This window comes from Mirounga angustirostris, unplaced genomic scaffold, assembly GCF_029215605.1.
Source record: "Mirounga angustirostris isolate CCGP_5_RB_7025 unplaced genomic scaffold, mMirAng1.0.hap1 SCAF_7, whole genome shotgun sequence".
Taxonomy (NCBI): domain Eukaryota; kingdom Metazoa; phylum Chordata; class Mammalia; order Carnivora; family Phocidae; genus Mirounga; species Mirounga angustirostris.
Window position 1 is genome coordinate 85,417,412 of NW_026991715.1, and position 20,479 is coordinate 85,437,890.

General features: G+C 37.7%; 1 protein-coding gene across 6 annotated transcripts in view; it reads left to right on the top strand.

Annotated features, from left to right (window-relative positions):
• FER (FER tyrosine kinase) overlaps positions 1 to 20,479 on the top strand; it is a 423,881-nt gene that overhangs the window by 12,510 nt on the left and 390,892 nt on the right. For 4 of the 6 annotated variants that reach the window (XR_010413179.1, XM_064596454.1, XM_064596453.1 and 1 more), the window contains exon 2: positions 7,037 to 7,182. The exons of the other annotated variants lie outside the window; for them this stretch is intronic. The gene's annotated coding sequence lies outside the window, so the exon portion shown is untranslated. The remainder of the gene's footprint in view (positions 1 to 7,036; positions 7,183 to 20,479) is intronic. 6 annotated transcript variants of the gene reach the window in all.

Consider the following 20,479-nt stretch of genomic DNA (forward strand, 5'->3'; position numbering starts at 1 on the left):
TTCTACCACACAATAATTCAGCATATTCTGTTGGCTTCAAAATATATATGAAATCTGACCAAGTTCTCACCACCTCTGTTTGGGGTTCACTCTGGTTCCACACCATCTGTCCTCTCTTCTGTTTAACTTCTAACAAGGCTCCCCGCTACTACTTTGGCTCTCAGGAAATTAGCCTCAGAATATTAGTGTCATCCTTTTAAAAAGTAAGAGATAATTTCTTTCCTCAGAATCTTGCAGTGGCTTCCCATGTAACTCAGAATAGAAGTTCAAGACCTCATAATGAACTAGTTTTTGTGGTCCTGCTCTTCTTCCCTCATGTAAGATCTTTCTCAGAGTTTTCTATTGTTTCTACCATGCAGGCCTCCTTGCTTGTCCTTAAATAAGTGCTTCACACTTACTGTTACCCTGGCGCTCTTCTCCAGATATCCATATGATTTCCTTTGTTATCTCCCTTAGGTCCTGGCTCAAATACCATGTTCTAAGTCTTTGATCAATTAACATCAGTTTGTAATTGCCTACCTTTCTCATATTTCTTGTTACCTTTTTCTGCTTTGTCTTTTCTCTTTTTAAAATTTAATTTTATTATTTTTTTAAACTTTAAGTTCACTTAACATATAGTGCATTATTAGTTTCAGAGGTAGAGTTCAGTGATTCATCAGTCTCATAGAATACATCACACTCATTACATCATGCACCCTCCTTAATGTCCATCACCCAGTTACCCCATCCCCTACCTCCCTCCAGCAACCCTCAGTTTGTTTCCTATGATTAAGAGTCTCTTATGGTTTGTCTCCCTCTCTGATTTTGTCTTGTTTTATTTTTCCCTGTTATATGTTGAGGTATTGACCTATTTTTATTGATTCTGGGGGGGGTTCTCAGTGCTTCCTGGACTTGAATGCTTGTTTCCTTTCCCAGATTAGGGAAGTTCTTAGCTATAATCTGCTCCATTATACCTTCTGCCCTTCCCCCTTTCTTTTCTCTTCTTCTGGGATCCCAGTTATTCTAATATTTTGCTTTATGGTATCACTTAATCTCTCAGATTCTCTCCTCATGATCCAGTAGTTGTTTATCTCTCTTTTTTTCAGCTTCCTTATTTTTCATCATTTTATCTTCTATATTACTAATTCTCTCTTCTGCCTCATTTATCCTAGCAATTAGAGGATTGCATCTCATTGATAGCCTTTTTTATTTCAACTTGATTAGATTTTAGTTCTTTTATTTCTCCTGAAAAGGATTCTCTATTGTCTTCTATGCTTTTTTCAAGCCCAGCTAGTATCTTTTTTTTTTCTTAAAAGATTTTATTTATTTGAGATAGAGAGCGAGTGAGTGAAAGAGAGAGAGAGAACGCAAGCAGGGAGAGGGACAGAGGGAGAGGGAGCCTGATGTGGGGCTCGATCCGAGGACCCTGGGATCATGACCTGAGCCAAAGGCAGACACTTAACCGACTGAGCCATCCAGGTGCCCCTGCCCAGCTAGTATCTTTATAATCGTTATTCTGAATTCTACACTTGATCTTAGCCAAAAGGCCGAGAAGCGATCGTTATTCTGAATTCTAATTCCAACATTTTACTTATATCCATACTGATTAGGTCCCTGGCCAGTCAGTACTTCCTCTTGTTCTCTTTTTTGAGGGGAGTTTTTCCATCTTGTCTTTCTGTCCAGAGAAGAATAGATGAACAAGAGAACAAAATACTAAAATGGCCCCAGAGAAATAGACACTAAACAAATCAGAAGAGACTTGAAACTGAAAAAAATAAAATTAAAAAAAAAAAAAAGAATATAATCAGGTGAACAGAACAGAGCAATACACTGGATCCTGTGTGTATTTTGGTCTGTTTGTTAGAAAACTAGATCCCAAAATTGTAAAGAAAGAAAAACTTATATATGTACAAAAATAAAATTAAATACAATGAAAGGATAGAATGTAACTGTAAAAATGAAAATTAAAAGACAAAAAAGAATATAAAGAGGTGAAGAGAACAGAAGCAATACACTAGATTCTTGGTGTATTTTGGTCAGTTTGTTAGAAGAAACTACATCACAAAATTGTAAAGGAAAAAAACCCATATATATATAAAAAGAAAATTAGGGGCGCCTGGGTGGCTCAGTTGGTTAAGCAGCTGCTTTCGGCTTGGGTCATGATCCTGGTCCTGGGATCGAGCCCCACATAGGGCTCCCTGCTCAGCAGAGAGCCTGTTTCCCTCTCCCTCTGCTGCTCCCCCTGCTTGTGCTTGCTCTCTCCCTCTCTCTTTCTGTGTCAAGTAAATAAATAAAATCTTAAAAAAAGAAAAAAAGAAAAAAAAGAAAATACAATGAAAGGATAGAATATAACTGTAAAAATGAAAGTTAAAAAAGACTTAGAGTTGATAAAATAAGAAATTGGTTGAAAAAGAAAGTGAAAAAAATTAAAAATGAAAGACTAAAGAACCATGAGAAAAAAACCATGAATTCTAATACTATTTTCCCCTAGCACTGGAGTTTTGCAGTTCTGTGTGATGGGTAAACTTGGTCTTAGCCATATGTTCTTGCCAGTCTTCTGGGGGAGGAGGGGCCTGTTGTACTGATTCTCAGGTGTCTTTGACCCTGGCGGAATTGCACCACCCTTGCCAGGGGGCCAGGCTAAGTGTAAGTGACTCTGGATTGCCCTAAGTGGCTTTTGTTTCCTAAAGGCTTTCCGCGCAGCTTTAGAGGATGAGAATGAAAATGGTGGCCTCCCAATCTCCAGCCCCAGAGCTGAGAGCTCGGGGCCCCACTGCTCAGTGTGCCCTCAGGGAAAAGCAGTCAATCATTCCTATCTCCATGCTCACCCAGCCCCTGACCCAGCATTTCTATCTCAGCCTTGTGACCCCACTTTGATTCTTCAAACCCTGTTGACTCCTGTTGCATGCATCTGTGTTGCTCCTGCGGGGGGAGAGAAGGGGTTCTCCCCATGGTTCTGCTGCTTGCTGGGCCCCTGCTTGGAGAGCAGTCACCCGACCGTGCCACTGTGGTTCTCGGTTTATGGCAACCCAGAGCTGAGAGCCCACTCCTGGGCTCGGTGATAGCAGCCAGCTTCCCTGCTCTGATGCCTGGGAGTTCTGCTGCACTCATGTACTCCTGGTCTCCCTGTGACCCCGAGGGTCCTGAAACCACACTGTCCCACTTAGGATTCTGCCCCACTTCACCACCTGAGCACCTTTCAGGCAGGGACATCCCTCACCGCAGCCGACTTCTAAAAGTTCTGATTTTGTGCTCTGCTGCTGTATCACTTTCTGGTAGCCAGCTTAGGGAGGCTCCCACCCCCATTTATCTTCCCATATATTGCCTCAGATTCACTTCTCTGCACCTCCTACTTTGCAGAAAGTGGTCGCTTTTCTAATTATAGAGTTGTAACTATTCTTTTATCTCTGGTTGAGTTCGCAGATGTTCAGAATGACTTGATAGGGGATATAGCTCAGTGGTAGAGCATTTGACTGAAGAATGACTTGATAGATCTAGCTGAATTCCTGGGACCAGACAAAACTAAGGTCTCCTACTCCTCTGCCATCTTGGATGCCATTTTCTTTTTTTTTTTCAGATTTATTCATTTATTTTAGAGAGAGAAAGAGAAAGAGTGTGGGGGGTAGGGGCAGAGAGAGAGAGAGTCTCAAGCAGACTCTGCACTGAGCATGGAGCCTGATGTGCGGGGCTCTCTCTCAGGACTCTGAGATCATGATCTGAGCCAAAACCAAGGGTGGGACACTTAACCAATGGACCAGGTCTTCTTCCTGCTTTTTCTTTGTAACACTTATCAGGACTTTATACTATATATTTTATGTATTTACTTTGTGTTTTGTTTCCTCTGTAGAATACAATCTCCATGAGGGAGGAATTTTTGTCTGAGATGTTTTGTATGAAAGTGCATGGTACATAGCTTAGTAGGCTCTCAGCAAATATTTGTTGAATGAATTAATTTAAAAAAGTAATTTATTGCCACATGTAACTATTAAGTCTGAAACAGTTGTGGGACTGAAATTACCCTCCGGAGGGAGAGAGATTATTCATTAAGCAAATCTCTCCAGAGGAGGATGGGAAAGTGTCTTTAGGTTTAGTGCCCTAGAATACAAGTAAATATCAGAAAAAATATATAAAGTAACATAAGAAATATGAGAAAAAAAGGAATATAGGTAAATATCTTCCAGGGGAGGTAGGGAGAGGGCTTTTATTTCGCCAAAGCTCATTGGAGGTCTCTATCTTTAGGGAGACACATTCTCTAGCTTCCAAGGCTGGATATTATGCAATTATTCTTATAGTACCTTTTGCTCAGAAGCCTCTGATTGTGCAGGAACATGGGAAATCCAGAGAGAATTGTTTCTCAACAGCAATTCTAAAATTCTAGCAGTTACATCTATTCACACCTGAATTCACCTGAACTCAGGTGTGATTAGCTCTGGGGACAAAATACTTTCAGAGTTTTCATTTCTCTTTCCATCTCTTGGCTTTTGTTTTCTCTGGGTTGGCTCTCTGACAAGTTGGTATCTACCATGTTCTTTCAGTTTAGCAACCTCAGCCAAAAGAGAACTTCCTAATGAGTTCTGGCAAAAATTTTGGGATTGAGTTTTAGTTGTCCAATTGGATCACATACCCATTCCTGAACTACTGCTTGGGGAAGGAAATATGCTGATTATCCAGGCCTGGGTTATGTACCTATTCTAGGAACTTTGTGCTTATTTCAGGAACCTATTTCAGGAATTCTTATTTTGAATCCGTGAGGCATTACTGCCTCATCTATTTTTCATCCAAAATCATATCACGAACAAGAAATTTTTTGTGAAAACATGATTTTAAATGGATGTAAAATTATATTTAAATTTACTGCTTCGTTTTAGATATTTGGCTTACCAGAATTAAATTTTGGTTAATCACAATTGGGTGTTATTTAGAGAAGTAGGAGGGGTAGAAGTGAGAAAGAGAAATATGCACCATGAGCATGAGAGGCAAGGGAGATGCCTAACACACATAAGACTGGCTTTCAGGGTCATGCAGCTACAGGGTATGACCCTGAGAGTGAATGTCTCCATAAATTTTGCACCCTAGGCACCCCTCTTACTTCATGAAGAGAAGCATAGTTAAGGAATAGGAACTATATTTTTACTATGATTGTGAGTTAAAGATGGTAGCCTATGTGGTTGGGGAAGTTAGTGGGGAAGATTAAGGTGCACTAGAAAGTAGTTACTACGCATTTTCAACTTGTCTCTAGGAATCTTTGCTGAGTTCTGATGAGAATGATTGTATCTTTGAGGTAACATAAGGAATATAGTTTTTATTCAATGGTTTATATTAGTTTGATGAAAGAAATGTTCCATTTAGAAATGCCACCAGGGTAGTTGTTACTTATTTTTAACCCAAACTATTTCAGTATCATATGGAAGATAGGGTTTTTTCATTGAAAAATAAAAATTGTAGAAACACGTTATGTTGGAGAGTGACACATAAATAACAGATGGGTGCTTTGACTAGCTTCCTAGAGCAAGACACTTGGCACTGCACTGCTCAGTGTTGGGCATGGAATCTTAGTTGAATAGTTACCTTTCTTGTTCTTAGGTCTTTGAAAATAACTGTTTCTATATCACAGTGAAACACCAGAATGTGAAATTCTAGGTATTCTCAGCTGAGCTTGCTGATAGAGAAGTGGCTAAAACATTTCAAATTAAATGGATAGTTCAGTAATTTTGGGGTCTGTCCCTGGAGTGGAATTCACTAACATACATAATATGTACATTTTTGTACACACTCATACATTTAGTTCTTTGGAAATCTTTATAAGTAACACTGTTTACTGTATTATATCTAAGGGGCTTAACTGAAGATAAGCTATTGACAGCAGCATGATTAAAATTTTCATATTTAAGTATCATTTAAAGTCATGAATTTTACCATTTAATGTAAAAACTCTTGTTAAAGTCCTACTTTACACCGAAGTGTACAAGTCAGGGAAAGCCATAATTTGCCTTGGAAATTCGTTCATTTGGTACTCACTTGTTTGGTGGCTACAATGTTCCAGGGATTGTGTAGGATGCTGGCTATAGTAAGATGATAATCCCTGTTCTCAGTCATGTCACAGTTTAATGAAAGAAGAGGGATGTAATAATACTCTCATTATATGTAGATTAGATTTCCAACCAGTTCTAGCTTTGGGAACCTTGCCAAATCTACAGGAGAACATATACTTATCTGGGGGGCCAAGAAGGAATCTTTTTGGAAATGAGTAAAAAGCTTAGAAGAGTGGGAGACTTGGAAGATATTCTTTACATACTTTGGCCAATTTCCTGACCAGAGGGAAGGAGTAATCTTATTGGTAACCCCCATGAAATGTCCTCTGATTATTGTGAAAGTCAGTGAAGTGGGGGAAATGACAGGAAACAGAATAAGCAAACATTCTTATAACCAAGAAGTCGGGATTAGACATACAAGGGTCTGAGGCAGAAAATGAGGCCTGGTGACAGAGCTGTAAACGACATATATTGACATCAGTGATTAAGAAGAGAGCCAGTGACCAAGAAGCACCTTAGAAATTCTCCTAGTGACAAGAATTGAGAGAACAGCTGACAGAGGAGTCAGGCTTTGGCATGCTAAGGTGTATTAAAGAAAATGCATATATGCTGGGAGAATCTTTCCCAAACCTTACCAGCCTTTGAGAGTTTTTCTTACATAGTTAATTACTTCTTTAGGCTGTAATAATATTTTAACAAATGCACTTGCTTCTTTTGATATGCTTCAAACTAAAAATGATTTTTATGCTATGAAAATGGAGAAAAACATGAATTACCTATTCAAAACGGAATAGATTAGGGGAGAAGGTAAGATGCGTTACACATCGAGAAAGTTGTGGAAAGAAATGGGAGGGCGTAAGCAGGGGGTGGAAAAGTTAGGTAAATATAGCATTCTTATTCTTCATGTGGTGACTCTGAGACACTGTCCCAGTTAATTTCCAATAGTAGCCTGCTATACTCCATGTGCACATTTTCACTTTTTCTCTGCCGTTAACGTTTCTGACTCCTTGAATTTCTTCTTGCAGCTCATGTTTTCTGGCCAGACCTGTGGTCATTCCCGTGAGACTTTACTGCACATTTTCTCAAGTGTCTTCCTCATCCCCAATGTGTAATCCTTCAACATGGACCTGCTATTTTAGCTGAGATATGACCAGCAATGAATAGTAGTAAGGTAGGATTACTTTACTCTTCTTAGTGAATTACTAAAAACTGAAACTGTGAAACAGTTTTGACTTCTCTTGATTTTGTAGTGTTTATGTTAGAATATTTTACCTACACAATCATTTCATATTAGTTTTATGTATTTTTGCTTGTCATTTATCCTGCTGAATTCTATCTCATTTGCGATGTAATTATTTTTTTTTCAACTAGCATTTACATTCAGCAGAATTCCAATCCATAACCCTTTCCAGCCTGTGTGTCCACTAGTCCTGTATTTTCAACCACATGGCACCAAACTGAATATATCTTCTCAGTCACTCCTCCTCTAGTTTCTGTATTTCCATTAATAGCATTTGTTTAGTACAGTCATATATTCATTTACTATTTCATTCATTTGTTGTTTGCTGTACAGTGATAGACTTCTATTACATATCAGACAGTTTGCTGCTTCTGGGGATATGATGATGAATGAACTGGATATTCCATCCTTATAGCTGTATTTTAAAGTGGGGGGACAGGTTTAAAAATAAACTGACAAAATAATTATGAATTATAATAAACTTTTTTGAAGGAAAGCAAAAAAACAGATAATTTGGAGACAATGAGGTAGGAGCTACTTTAGATAGGGTGGTCACAAAAGGAGTTGATATTTAAGATTAACCTATATATGAGAAGGAGCTATTTCAAGAGTAGGTGGTGTGTGTGTGTGTGTGTGTGTGTGTGTGTGTGTGTGTGTATGATATTTTTGGTGGGGAAAGCATTCTCATTAGAAGGAATAGTGGAGTGAAATAAGTCAGAGAAAGACAAATACTATATGTTCTTACTCATATGTGAAATCTCAAAAAGCCCAACTCCTAGAAATAGAGTCGAATGGTGGAGCTGAGGAGTAGGGGAAGCTGAGGAGTAGGGGAAATGGGGAGATGCTGATTAAATGGTACAGACTTTAAGCTGTAAGATAAATAAAATTTGGGGATCTGATGCACAATTTGGTGACTATAATTAACAATACTGTATTATGTACTTAAAATTTGTTAAGAGAGTAGATCTTAAATGTTATCACCACGTTCACACACACACAATTATAATTACATGAAGAGATGGAGATGTTAATTAACCTTATTGGGGTAGTCATTTTGTAATATATGCATAGATCCAATCATCACATTGTATACCTTAAAACTTACACATGTTATATGTCAATAATACCTTAATAAAGCTGGAGGCAATAGAGGGAAAGAAGGAATAGTGGGTACAAAGACTTTGGAGCAGGAAAGTTTGGTGAGTTTGAGGAACAGAAAAAACCCCAGTGTGGCTGACTTAGTGAGAGAGCAGAGATGGGTAAGAAGAGGTTACAGAAATACGCAGGGCTTTGGGCTGCCTGGGTGGCTCAGTCATTAAGTGTCTGCCTTTGGCTCCAGTCACGATCCCAGGATCAAGCCCTGAATCAGGCTCCCTGTTCAGTGGGAAGCCTGCTTCTCCCTCTCCCACTCCCCCTGCTTGTGTTCCCTCTCTTGCTGTCTCTGTCTATCAAATAAATAAATAAAATTAAAAAAAAAAAAAAAAGAAATATGCAGGGCTTTGAAGGGTTTGGTAGGAAGCTTGTATTTTAATTCTAAATGATATCATCATTTGAGCTGCTGTGTAAGGAAGGGACTGCTGGGTGAAAGTGCAAGCTGGCAGTTTTAGGAGCTGAGGTGAGATAGTGGTGGCCTGAGAAGGTGCTAGCAACCTGAGAGATGGATGGATTTGAAATGTATCTGAATCAGAATTTGTGGGACTTTGAATAGTTTGGGTTTGGAAACAGAACATTCCCAAGGATGACTCCAAGATTTTTGGGTTTTGAGCAACTGGGTGGATGCTGGCGTCATGCCCAGAAACCTTTTAGACAACTATCTTTCCCATTATGTTAAAGATTGGTTATTTCACCAAAAGGGAAATTAATTATAATATTAGAAATAATGTTATACTGGAAATAAAACCATCTAGCAAGTTTGTCATATGTTCTGGTTAATACTTTGTTTTGCTTTTTCCCCTGAAATTTAATTTATATGACTTTTTGTTTCTATTTTTATTTTATTAAAAGAAAAAATTTTTTTAAAGATTTTTATTTATTTATTCATGAGAGACAGCGAGAGAGAGAGGCAGAGGGAGAAGCAGGCTCCCAAGGAGTAGAGAGCCTGATGCGGGACTCGATCCCAGGACTCTGGGATCATGACCTGAGCCGAAGGCAGACGCTTAACCATCTGAGCCACCCAGGCGCCCTAAAAAAAATTTTTTTGAGCATAGTTGACACACAGTATTACATCAGTTTCCGGTGTACAACAGAATGATTTGACAATTTTATACATTATGCTATACCCAGCACAAGTGTAGCTACTCCATCTGTCACCACACAATGCTCTTGACTGTACTCCTTGTGTGGTTCCTTTTAATTTATATGACTTTTATAATTATGAATTTAATTTCATTTGACTTCAGAATCTTCTTGGAAGTGAAAATAACTGGCCATACTTTGTATTGAATTTTTAAAAAAGATTTTATTTATTTTTGAGAGAGAGAGAGGCTGTGTGTGCGCATGTGCAAGCAGGAGGAGGATCAGAGTGGGAGGGGCAGAGGGAGAGGGAGAAAAAACCTCAAGCAGTCTCGGAGATGAGTGTGCAGCCAGATGCGAGATCACAACCTGAACTGAAACCAAGGGTCCGACTCTGAACTGTCTGAGCCACCCAGGCGACCCTACTTTGATATTGAATTTTAAGCCTTCTCCCCTGTGCTGTCTTTTTAAAAGAGATGTCTTGAAAATTATAAGCTAGTCTGAAATATTCTCAGACTGTTACCCAAAATTCTGATATATAATTTTATTGTTATTTTATTTTGCAAATTCTGGGGCATACTGTCATTAGATGTATATCATACTGTGTTCACTTGAAAGCATGCAGCTTGTCTAAACTCTTAGGAGGTTCATTTATTATGGTTTTTCTTTTTGTAGCTTCATCAGAGTATATTTATATTCTGCCTCTTAGGATAGATATTTGAGGTGCAAACTGAAATTGAATAGATATTAAAATAAATCTTTCCAATTCTGTGTTACTTATTTCTTTTCTTTCTTTCTTTTTAAAGATTTTTATTTATTTGAGAGAGAGAGAGTGAGAGGAAACACAAGCAGGGGGAGTGGGGGAGGGGAAAGCAGGTTCCTGCAGAGCAGGGAGCCCGATGCAGGGCTCTGCAGGGCTCCATCCCAAGACCCTGGGATCATGACCTGAGCCGAAGGCAGACGCTTAAGGACTGAGCCACTCAGGCGCCCCCCTGTGTTACTTATTTCTTTTAAGTTAATTAGTAGTCCTATCTTTCTTTCTTTTTTTTTTTGATGAAGAATTTTAAAGATATTTTCTCAAAAGAGAGGAATTACTATTTATTGTTTGTGTTACATGTGACAGACATTTGGCTAGCTGTTTTAAATACTTCATTTTATCCTTAGAATAGTCCAATGTATTTTTCCACTTTGTGTAGAGTTATCTTTTGGGTTCTAGAGCTAAGAAGTAGTAGTAGAATAATGGAAATTTGTAGATGGAAGGACTTGGAAGTCATCTATTTCCTCCTCTTTTAGCTGAGACCTAGAGAGGTTCTGTGACCTACCCAGAATCACACAGCTGATTTTCACTTTTGCTGAGACTAATGCTGCTTGCACTCCTTATGTTTCATTCCAGCTGGCCTCCTCTCATGCTTTCTATCTTCCCATCCCTTCAACATCTCATTATGATAAAGTTCAGTGCTACAGAACAATGGAAAATATAGGACAGTGAACACCCATATTACCTTTCATCTATATTCACTCACTGTTCACATTTTGCCACATTTTCTCTTTATATATATACATATTTTAAAGATTTATATATATTATATATATATATTTTGAAGATTTATTTATTTATTTTAGAGAGAGCACATGTGCGCAAGCAGTGGGGGAGGGGCAAAGGGGGAGGTTGGAAGAGCAGTGATTTGGACATGGCACTAAGGAATAAGGATAATGTTACCCATCCTTCCACCCCCTCAGCCCCATGGCTATGGTTGGTACCATGTAGGGAGGGTGTGGCCTCCACCTGTGAGCACTATGTTTTTGGGGATCCAGGTTTCAGATAGAGTAAGCAGTTGAAGGGTAGAGATTTAGGGAAATTTGTTTACAGACTGAATGGAATTCTAGAAGAACAATTTGGAAAGATATGACTTTAGAGAAAGGATGGAGCAGGAGTGGGGATTAGGCCTTGCCTTTTTGGAAAAGACTGAATTATAAAAAGAAGTCAAGAATGGAACTGAATTTCCTCCATGTTCTCAACAGTGGCATGAGGTTTGTCTAATTCAGGTTCTCTGAGAGGCTGTGTTATTGCAGGTAGAAACTGGCTTTGGCTTAGTTCATTTGGATTATAATTTATGAAACCTTCTTGGTTGCCATTCTGCTACTGTATGTCTTTAATGAACCTAAGGTACACATATGGAATTTGAAATTATTTTGACTTCTTCCTGTATTGCTACTCTCTTTGAAGGGAAAAAAAATTGTTTGACCTTAATTGGAACACTGAGCTCTTTTATAATAATTAATCACTTAGGAAGAGTAAAAGGTTAAGAGGTATCTAGATTATGGTTATATTTCTAGAATTTAGACCATACAGGGTAGTATGCATTGTAGCCATACTTAATATTTTTAATCTTTGTTCCCCTGTTTTCCTTCAGATTAACAGTGTTTCACCAATATGTCCCGCATTTTCCCACCTGTGTAACCTTGCTTATGTTTAAACTTCTAATTGGAAAGTAACCCTCCTTCATTACTTGCTCTTCTATGTCCTGTCTTGTGTGGAGATGCTGTCTCTCTCTCTCATGCTTTATTAGTAATGATTACTTTTTAAATAAGTCTCTCCAAAGCCAGGCACATTATATACTTTATCTCATCTAACCTTCATAACAACCCTGCAAAGTAGATATTACTATCCCAATTTTAAAGATCAGAAAACTGGGCTTCCAGAAGGTTAATTAAAATGCAATTTTATGGCTATTAGGTGGTAGAGTTAGCGTTTCAACTCAGGACTGTCTGTTCCCAAAGCCACCTCCTGCATGCACATTTGCAGATAGACCCATGTGCATGTGCTCTTTTCCTTTTCATAGGTATCCCTCTGGGCTTGTTGGAGATGTTCTTTCTTTTTTTTTTTTTAATTAAAAAATGCTTTCCAGCTTTCTTGAGGTATAATTGACATATAACACTGTGTGTGTTTCAGGTGTATTGTGTGATACATGTATATATTGTGATGTGATGTTCTCTTCTTAATAAAAAGTTTTTGAGCTCCCCTAATCAGCTGTGCTCTTTCCTTTTCTTTATGTCTTTGTAGCACTTTATACCTTATGCTTTTATATTCTGTGAAGCCCTCCTTGATGGCCTCTAGAAATATGCATGCTACTTCTGTATCCCCACCAAGTTTATAACACATTTATATTTGTGAACCTGTTGAATTATATGGCATTTGTTTGTTTCCATGTTTGTCACCCTTAGTAAATTGTGGGCTTTTGAGAATAGGGACTGTAATCTTATGGGTCTTGATATTCCGGGCACTGAGAAATACGTCTGACACATAGATGTTCAATACGTGTGGCTGAATGAATTTTGAATGAATTGTATCATTGTTACATATGAAGTTGTCTGTTTATTCTTAATATACTGTAAGTATTTGAAGGTAGTAATGCAAATTTTACTTATCTTTGTACCCCTAACAGTGTCTCTCCCGTGGTTACTCAATACATACTTGTTGATGTATATTATTATTTTAAAACAAAGAAAAAAAATTCTGCTAATAATTCTGCTCTTGGCAAATAATTTTAAATGTCAGTACTTCAAATACATTTTTAAAATTAAAAAACAGTTCATTCAAAAACAAACCTGTTGTTCATTTGTATATAGCTTGTATAGTGTTCCTTTTCAGTGGAATATTGTCATCCATTAGTAGGCTGGCTGGACAATCCAGTGCTGTTTCATTTGAATTAACTTTTAAATTAAACTAAAAGCAACACTTTCAAATAAAGCATGAGAGGAGTTTTAAATACTGAATCTGTAGGGTGGCCAAGGTCAGCATATATTAACTGGTAATGAATGATGTCGTCTTTATAGTTAAACTTTGGTGACTGTTCATTCCTGCCTGTTTAACTGCTTATGAAAAAAACACCTCACTTTGTATTCATATGACGTCAGCTTTTTGGTTTGTAATCTTGGTTATTACTTGCATACTTGGCTTTTTGTGACTGTTTCTGTCTTGCTGCAGGCAGCTTAATATTTTGTTCAAATAGAGTCACTGTTTCTGATTTCTGTCAGTACTGAAGCATATGAAAGGTAAGAAATACCATTAGATAATTATATTTGTACTTTAACTGATTAATGATTTTATAGTCTTTATCAATGAACAAACATATACTAATAAATAAGTTGAACCATAAACTGATTTTGATGGGTTCTATTAGTCAAGGACTATAAATTCAAACTCATTGAATTTCTTGCCAGCTTGTGAAAATATCTCTTGGGGGAAGAATGAAATATTTCCTATTTCTATTACACAGGTTTTATTCACTTATTTGCAGATTTTTTAAAATTAGCATACCTTCGCGGTATATTTGAATCTCTTTGTCAATGTTAAAGGAAATAACTAAATAGATATTTTTGACCACAAGACATCATCTATGTTAAAATAAATCCCTTACTTAAAAGAGAATATTCAATACAGACTAAACTTTCTTTATGTGATATAAAAACATTTCCATCTGTATTCTCAGAGAATGTAAAAGTTGCCAGTTGTGGAGCCAAAAGTTGAAAAACAGGAGACATTTTAGAATAAATACCTGCATATACCCTTATTCTTACAAGAAATACCATGGGAATTCTATTATCCTACTAAGGAAACTAGTTATTTGTTTTATATTTTGCTATTTAATAAATTCCATTTTTATTTAAAAGTATGTGTAGATTTCTTTTATACAACATGAACTTCTAATTTTTGAAAATATAACAATTTTTAATGGTTATTTTAAAGGTTTTAATAACTCTGGTAAATTGAAAACTCAGCATAACTCACTTGATTCTTTTTTTTTTTTTTTTTTAAGATTTTATTTATTTATTTGACAGAGACAGAGATAGCAAGAGCAGGAACATAAGCAGCGGGAGTGGGAGAGGGAGGGAGCCCAATGTGGGACTCCATCCCAGGACCCTGGGATCATGACCTGAGCCGAAGGCAGACGCTTAACGACTGAGCCACCCAGGCGCCCATAACTCACTTGATTCTTAATAACAAGCTGAATAAAACAAATTTAAATAAACTTAAATAGTCAATAGTTCATTAGTTTTGTTATTTTTACTTTTTAAAAGATGCTATTTAAAAGTAGACATCTTTGCTAATAACATGCATGCATTTTTGTATAATACTGTTCCTGCCTGATTTGTACTTACTATCTACTAAATTATGGATATTTTTATTTTAAAATTTCATTTACAAATCTTTTAAAAAATGAGTTCGCACTCGCAATTATTTGCAGTAAATTGAATGCCTACTGTATCCTGGGTAGTAACTTAAGCCCCAGTGATGTCAAGATGAAAAATATGTGATATTTCAGAGTTTAATGGGAGAAATATATTTCAACAAATAGCTAACACATACCATGAGAATACTTACATGATGCCTGGGATCTGAGAGAAGGGAACACCTAAGTCGACCTCGGTCGTTATGATTGTGGGGATAGTCAGAGAAGCCTTCACAGAGAGTATTACTTTAAAGTTTAGCTGTTGATAATTCTTCAGGCAGACAAGGGAGGAAAAGCATTTAGACTGAAGGAACATCTGCAAAGACATTGAGACATTTAAGGAACCATTAAGTAGTAAGGTGTGGTACTGTTGCTGAGAGGGGAAGGTTGGCTGGGGCCAGCTTTGATTATCAGGCAAAGGAGTTGAAATTTGAACCTGTAGGTTAGGGTTGTAAAATTAATACCTAGTATTATTGAGTATCCTAAAGAACGAAGACTCTGAAGTAGGGACTGTGGGGCATGAGAGAATGCAGATAGAGTGCTGCGTGGCTGGGTAGCTAATTCATTTAACAGATATTTATTGCAGCTGTACCAAGGCACAGTTTTAAGCACTGGAGATATACTGGGGTAACAGAGCAGAGTACTTCCCTGACTGATTGGAACTTACATTACAAATCTGTCTGTGATGTAACAGCCCCTCTGACCCGTTCTGTGTCTCTGTCTCTCTCTGTAATTTTTGGCTACAGCATAACTGTATGCTTTCCTTGCCATTTTTTTCATCTTCCATGGGGTTAACATAGGCAGTTCTTACCTATCATTTCTGGAAGAATGTAGCTGAATTTGTGATGCCCTCTCCACGTCTTGTTCTTCTTCTGAGCTATAGTTTGAGATCTGGGCATATTTTTTTTCAAATTGGAATTTCTCTTGAGGTAATTGTAGATTAACATGGAGTTGTATGAAATAATAATCCCTGGTACATTTTGTTCAGTTTCCCCAGTTGTAACATTTTGCAAAACTATATATAAAATGACAATCGGTATATTAACATTGACACATTCCACCAATGTTATAGAAATATGAATTTTAATTGTACTCAGTTTTAATTATATTCATTTGTTGTGTGTATATTAAGTCCTATAAAATTTTAGTATCAGTCTAGACTCATGTAGCCACTACCATCATCAAAGTATCAAACAGTTCCAATATTAATAGAATCCCATGTGTTCTGCTATTATAAGTACACTCGCTTCCCTCCTCTGTTCTGCAAGCCCTAAACCCTGGCAACCCTTATTCTGTCCTTTTTCCAAAATTTTGTCATTTCAAGAATGCTATATAAATGGAATCATACAGTACGTAACTTTTAGGGATTGGCTTTTTTCATAAAGCAGGATTCTTGGAGATTCATCCAAGTGGTTGCCTATATTGTATAGTTTGTTCCTTTTTACTGTAGTTAGTATTCCGTGGTATGTATTCACTCATTGAAGGATCTCTGGGCTGATTCCAGTTTTTGGCTATTATGAATAAATCTGCTATGAACATTTTTGTATGAGTTTTTGTATGAAGATATGTTTTCATTTCTCTGGTATAAATGTCCAAGAGTGCCATTGCTGGGTCATAATGTAGTTGAATGTTTAGTTTTATCAGAAACCAGAGGGGATGTACCATTTTGTCTTCTGACCAGCAACAAATGAGTGATCCAGTTTTTCCCGTATTCCCACAACCATTTGGTTTTGTCATTATATTTTATTTTAGCCATTCTGGTAAGTACGTAATGATATCTCATTGTAGCTTTTTAATAATTTTATTTATTTAAGATTTTATTTATTTGTCAGAGAGAGAGTGAGAGCACAAGCAGGGGGAGTGGCAGGCAGAGGGAGAAGCAGGCTCCCCGCTTAGCAAGGAGCCTGATGTGGGACTCGATCCCAGGACCCTGGGATCATAACCTGAGCCGAAGGTAGATGCTTAACCGACTGAGCCACCCAGGCATCCCTTATTTTTATTTATTTATTTTTAAGTAGGTTTCATGCCCAACACAGGGCTTGAAATCATGACCCTGAGGTCAAGAGTCACATGCTCCACCATTGAGCCAGCCAAGCACCCCTCTCGTTGTAGTTTTAATTGCATTTCCCTGATGCCTAATTATGTTGAATATCTTTTCATGTGCTTATTTGCCATTTTTGTATCCTTTTCTGTGCAATGTCTGTTCATGTCTTTTGCTCATTTTCTAGTTAGATTGTTGTTGTTATCTGTTGAATTTGAGAGATTTTTCTTTATTCTAGATACTAGACTTCTGTCAGATATATCATTTGCAAATATTTTTTCAAAGTTTGTAACTTGTCTTTTATCCTGTTCACATGGGCTTTCACAGGTAAAAGTTTTTACTTCTGGTGAGGCCCAATTTATTGATTTTTCTTTTTTATGGATTGTGTTTTTGTGTCAAATCTAAGAACTTTGCCTAGCTTTTAGATCCAGAAGATATTTTTTTTTTTTTTAAAGATTTTATTTATTTATTTGAGACAGAGAGAATGAGAGACAGAGAGCATGAGAGGGAGAAGCAGACTCCCTGCCGAGCAGGGAGCCCCATGCGGGATTCGATCCCGGGACTCCAGGATCATGACCTGAGCCAAAGGCAGTTGCTTAACCAACTGAGCCACCCAGGCGCCCCAGAAGATTTTTTTTTTTCCTAGAAGTTTTATGTTTATATTTAAGTTCACGATCCTTTTTTTTTTTTGAGAGCATGTGCGTGCACGCGCGCGCGCGCGCGCGCACACACACACACACGAGTGGGGGGTGGAGGGGCAGAAGGAAAGGGAGAGAGAGAATCAGAAGCAGGCTCCATACCCAGCACAAGCTCTGTCTCACAACCCTGAGATCATGACCTGAGCCGAAATCAAGAGTCAGACACTTAACTAACTGAGCCATCCAGGTGCCCCAGTTCATGATCCTTTTGAGTTAATTTTTGTGTAAGGTGTTAGGTCAAGATTGTCTCTCTCTCTCTTGCTCTCTCTCTCTTTTTTTCTTGGCCTATAGCTATCCAGCTGCTCCAGTACCACTGAATTGCTTTTGGACCTTTGTCAAGAAGCAGTTGAGCATATTTGTGTGGATTTATTTCTGGGTTCTCTATTCTGTTCCATTGATCTGTTGTTTACACTCTACCAAGTTCACACTGTCTTGATTTCTGTGACTTTATATTAGCTTATTCCCCAAGATGGACATACTTCTTTGAATAATTTTTCAGCCCACTCTTTTTCTCCTCTCTTTCCAGAACTCAGATGATATAAGTGTTGGATCTTTTGTTACTGTCACACAGGTCTCCAAGGCTTTATTCTTTTTTGTCAGTCTATTTTCTCTCTGTTGTTTGGATTGGTTGAATTCTTTTACTCTGTCCTTACATGCACTGATTGTATCCTCTTTCATCTCCACTCTTCTATTGAGCTTATCTAGTGAGTTTTTTATTCCTGTTATTGCATATTTTAGTTCTGTAAGTTCCATCTCGTTATTTTTATAACTTCTATTTCTTTGCTTAGATTTTCCATTTTTACATTTGTTTTTAAGAGAATTTATAACTGATGAAGCATTTTTAAGATAGCTGATTTAAAATGCTTTTCAGATAATTCCAACATCTAATTCATCTCAGTGTTGGCATTAGTTGATTGTCTTTTCTCATTCAAGCTGTGATTTTTCTTGGTTCTTGGTATGAGAGGTGATTTTTCAATTGAATCTTAGATATTTTATCTATTAATGTCGGAGACCCTAGGGTATATTTCAATGTTTTACATTCACAGGAAGTCCCTCTGTTTAGGTTTAGCATGCAGGCCTTTTGGCCTATTTTTATGGGCTGTGGTTTCAATGACAGTTAATTGTCAGTCTTTTGTGCTGTTATTTTGGTTTGCTTTGTTTGTCTGATATAATTGGGGCTCCCACTGGTTCCTGCTGGTGCTGCAGAGTAGAAGATGTTTTTCTTAGGTTGAGCTACTAGATATCTATTGATAGAAAAGGGCTAAGGTAGAATTTCCTTACTGTGCCCCCTAGCTGTCCTGATGTCTCTGGGCAGAAGAGGAAAGTCTTGGAGAGCAGCAGCTTCAGCTGGGTTTGTTTTGTTGGTTCTGCCTGCCTGCTCTGGTATCTCTGGTGGGGAAGGAGGTCCTCAGACCTGTGAGAACAAAGAGGTTTCCTGACCTGATAGCTAAGTCTCTGTTGCTGGTTCTTCTTACCTCATTCAGTTTCTCTTTGTGGAAAAGGGAATTCTCAGGCCTAGCAGGTAAGGAGAGTGCTTCTCCTGGCTGTTTATTTTTGGTGGGGCTCACAAATAATTTCTCTTTTGGTGGTGTCTGGCTCTCCAGTTGTTGTCAGAGGGACTCCTATTGGATCCTGAGGGAGTTAGCCTACACATATGGGCTCCCTTTTGTTACTAGACGGGAGGTTGGGTAAAGTCAGGTCTCGGTGACCTCCTGTTGGGTGAGGAGAACCTGAGACACTTAGCCTCTGTGCTGTTCTTCTAATCCTAGGGCCAAGGGAGGTTGCCTTCTATCCACTTTTCAGAGTTCTTCTTTGATGTCTCTTTCTCATGTTTATAGTTGTGTTTTGTGCGATGGAGCTGGGAAAAATGGTCCTGTGTCATCTTATCTGGACCAGAAGCTGGGTTTTACTTTTTAATTTTGGTTTCTTTGTTGTATGAACATGGAGGTGGCTGGGGCTGAGTTTGACCTTGTTGGGGGCCCTGAGATTTACTTTCTCTTATGAAATTCCATTAAACATCTTGTAATCCTGGATTTAATTTCATCCACCGGTTATTCACAAGACTGGAATATGGCAAGCCAAGCCTGCCCTCTCTGCATGTTGTAATGTCCTGTCCTGGTGCTGAGAGGCTTCTCTCTTTAGATATTTTCTTGACTGTCCCTAGGTTGGCCTATTCACTCTGCCTGCTTCTTTTCATATTGAAGCATCCAGTGTGAATTCTCAGGATTTTGTTAACTTTGATTCCTCAGAAAGTCTTCTGGAAGTTGGGGTAGTGTTGGGCACATTGCCATAGTACCTAGATTTCCAGAATTTTCTCTTTCTTTTCTTTGAAAGCATGCTGTGAAAGTTGTAGCATAAAGTTGGTATTCACTCTACTTACTGATGATGTATTTAAATTTTTGCTTTTTCTTAAAAACAGTTTTTTGTTCTTTTTATTAGTTATTGGTGGTAGGAGCTTCTGAGATACTGCTTCACTATACCAAATTTATCCCCAAATTCCAATAATGACTTTTTTTTTTTACAATTTTCACATCTTCCTCTGACATTTGGTATTATGAATATCTTCTTTTTTATCCTGGCATCTATAACTCTACCAAACCTCTTTTATTTTTTCTTTAAAGGAGCTCCATATTCTCATTCTTCCAATTCTATTGGTATTGTCAACATTTCTTATTAAAGCCTTGAAGTTGTCTTTGGATCATCTGTCTCTCTTTTGTTCCCTAAATTTATACACCACATCAAAGATCTTTCTTCTTAATTCTCACTGATACTGTCAATTATAGATTCTCATTTTTCAAGTTATATATTGCTATGACTTATTCATTTGTCTTATGTCTCATTTTTTCCCCTCTCTTCAAGCTATTTTATCCCTAGCTTTCAGATTAAAATCTATCTCTATGTCCCTCTTTCTCTTTTTATTGCTGTAACATACAGATAGAAAAGTACATGAATCACAGGTGCTCAGCTTGATGAAATTTCACAAATTGAACATACTTATGCAACTAGCACCAGTAAATTAGTCA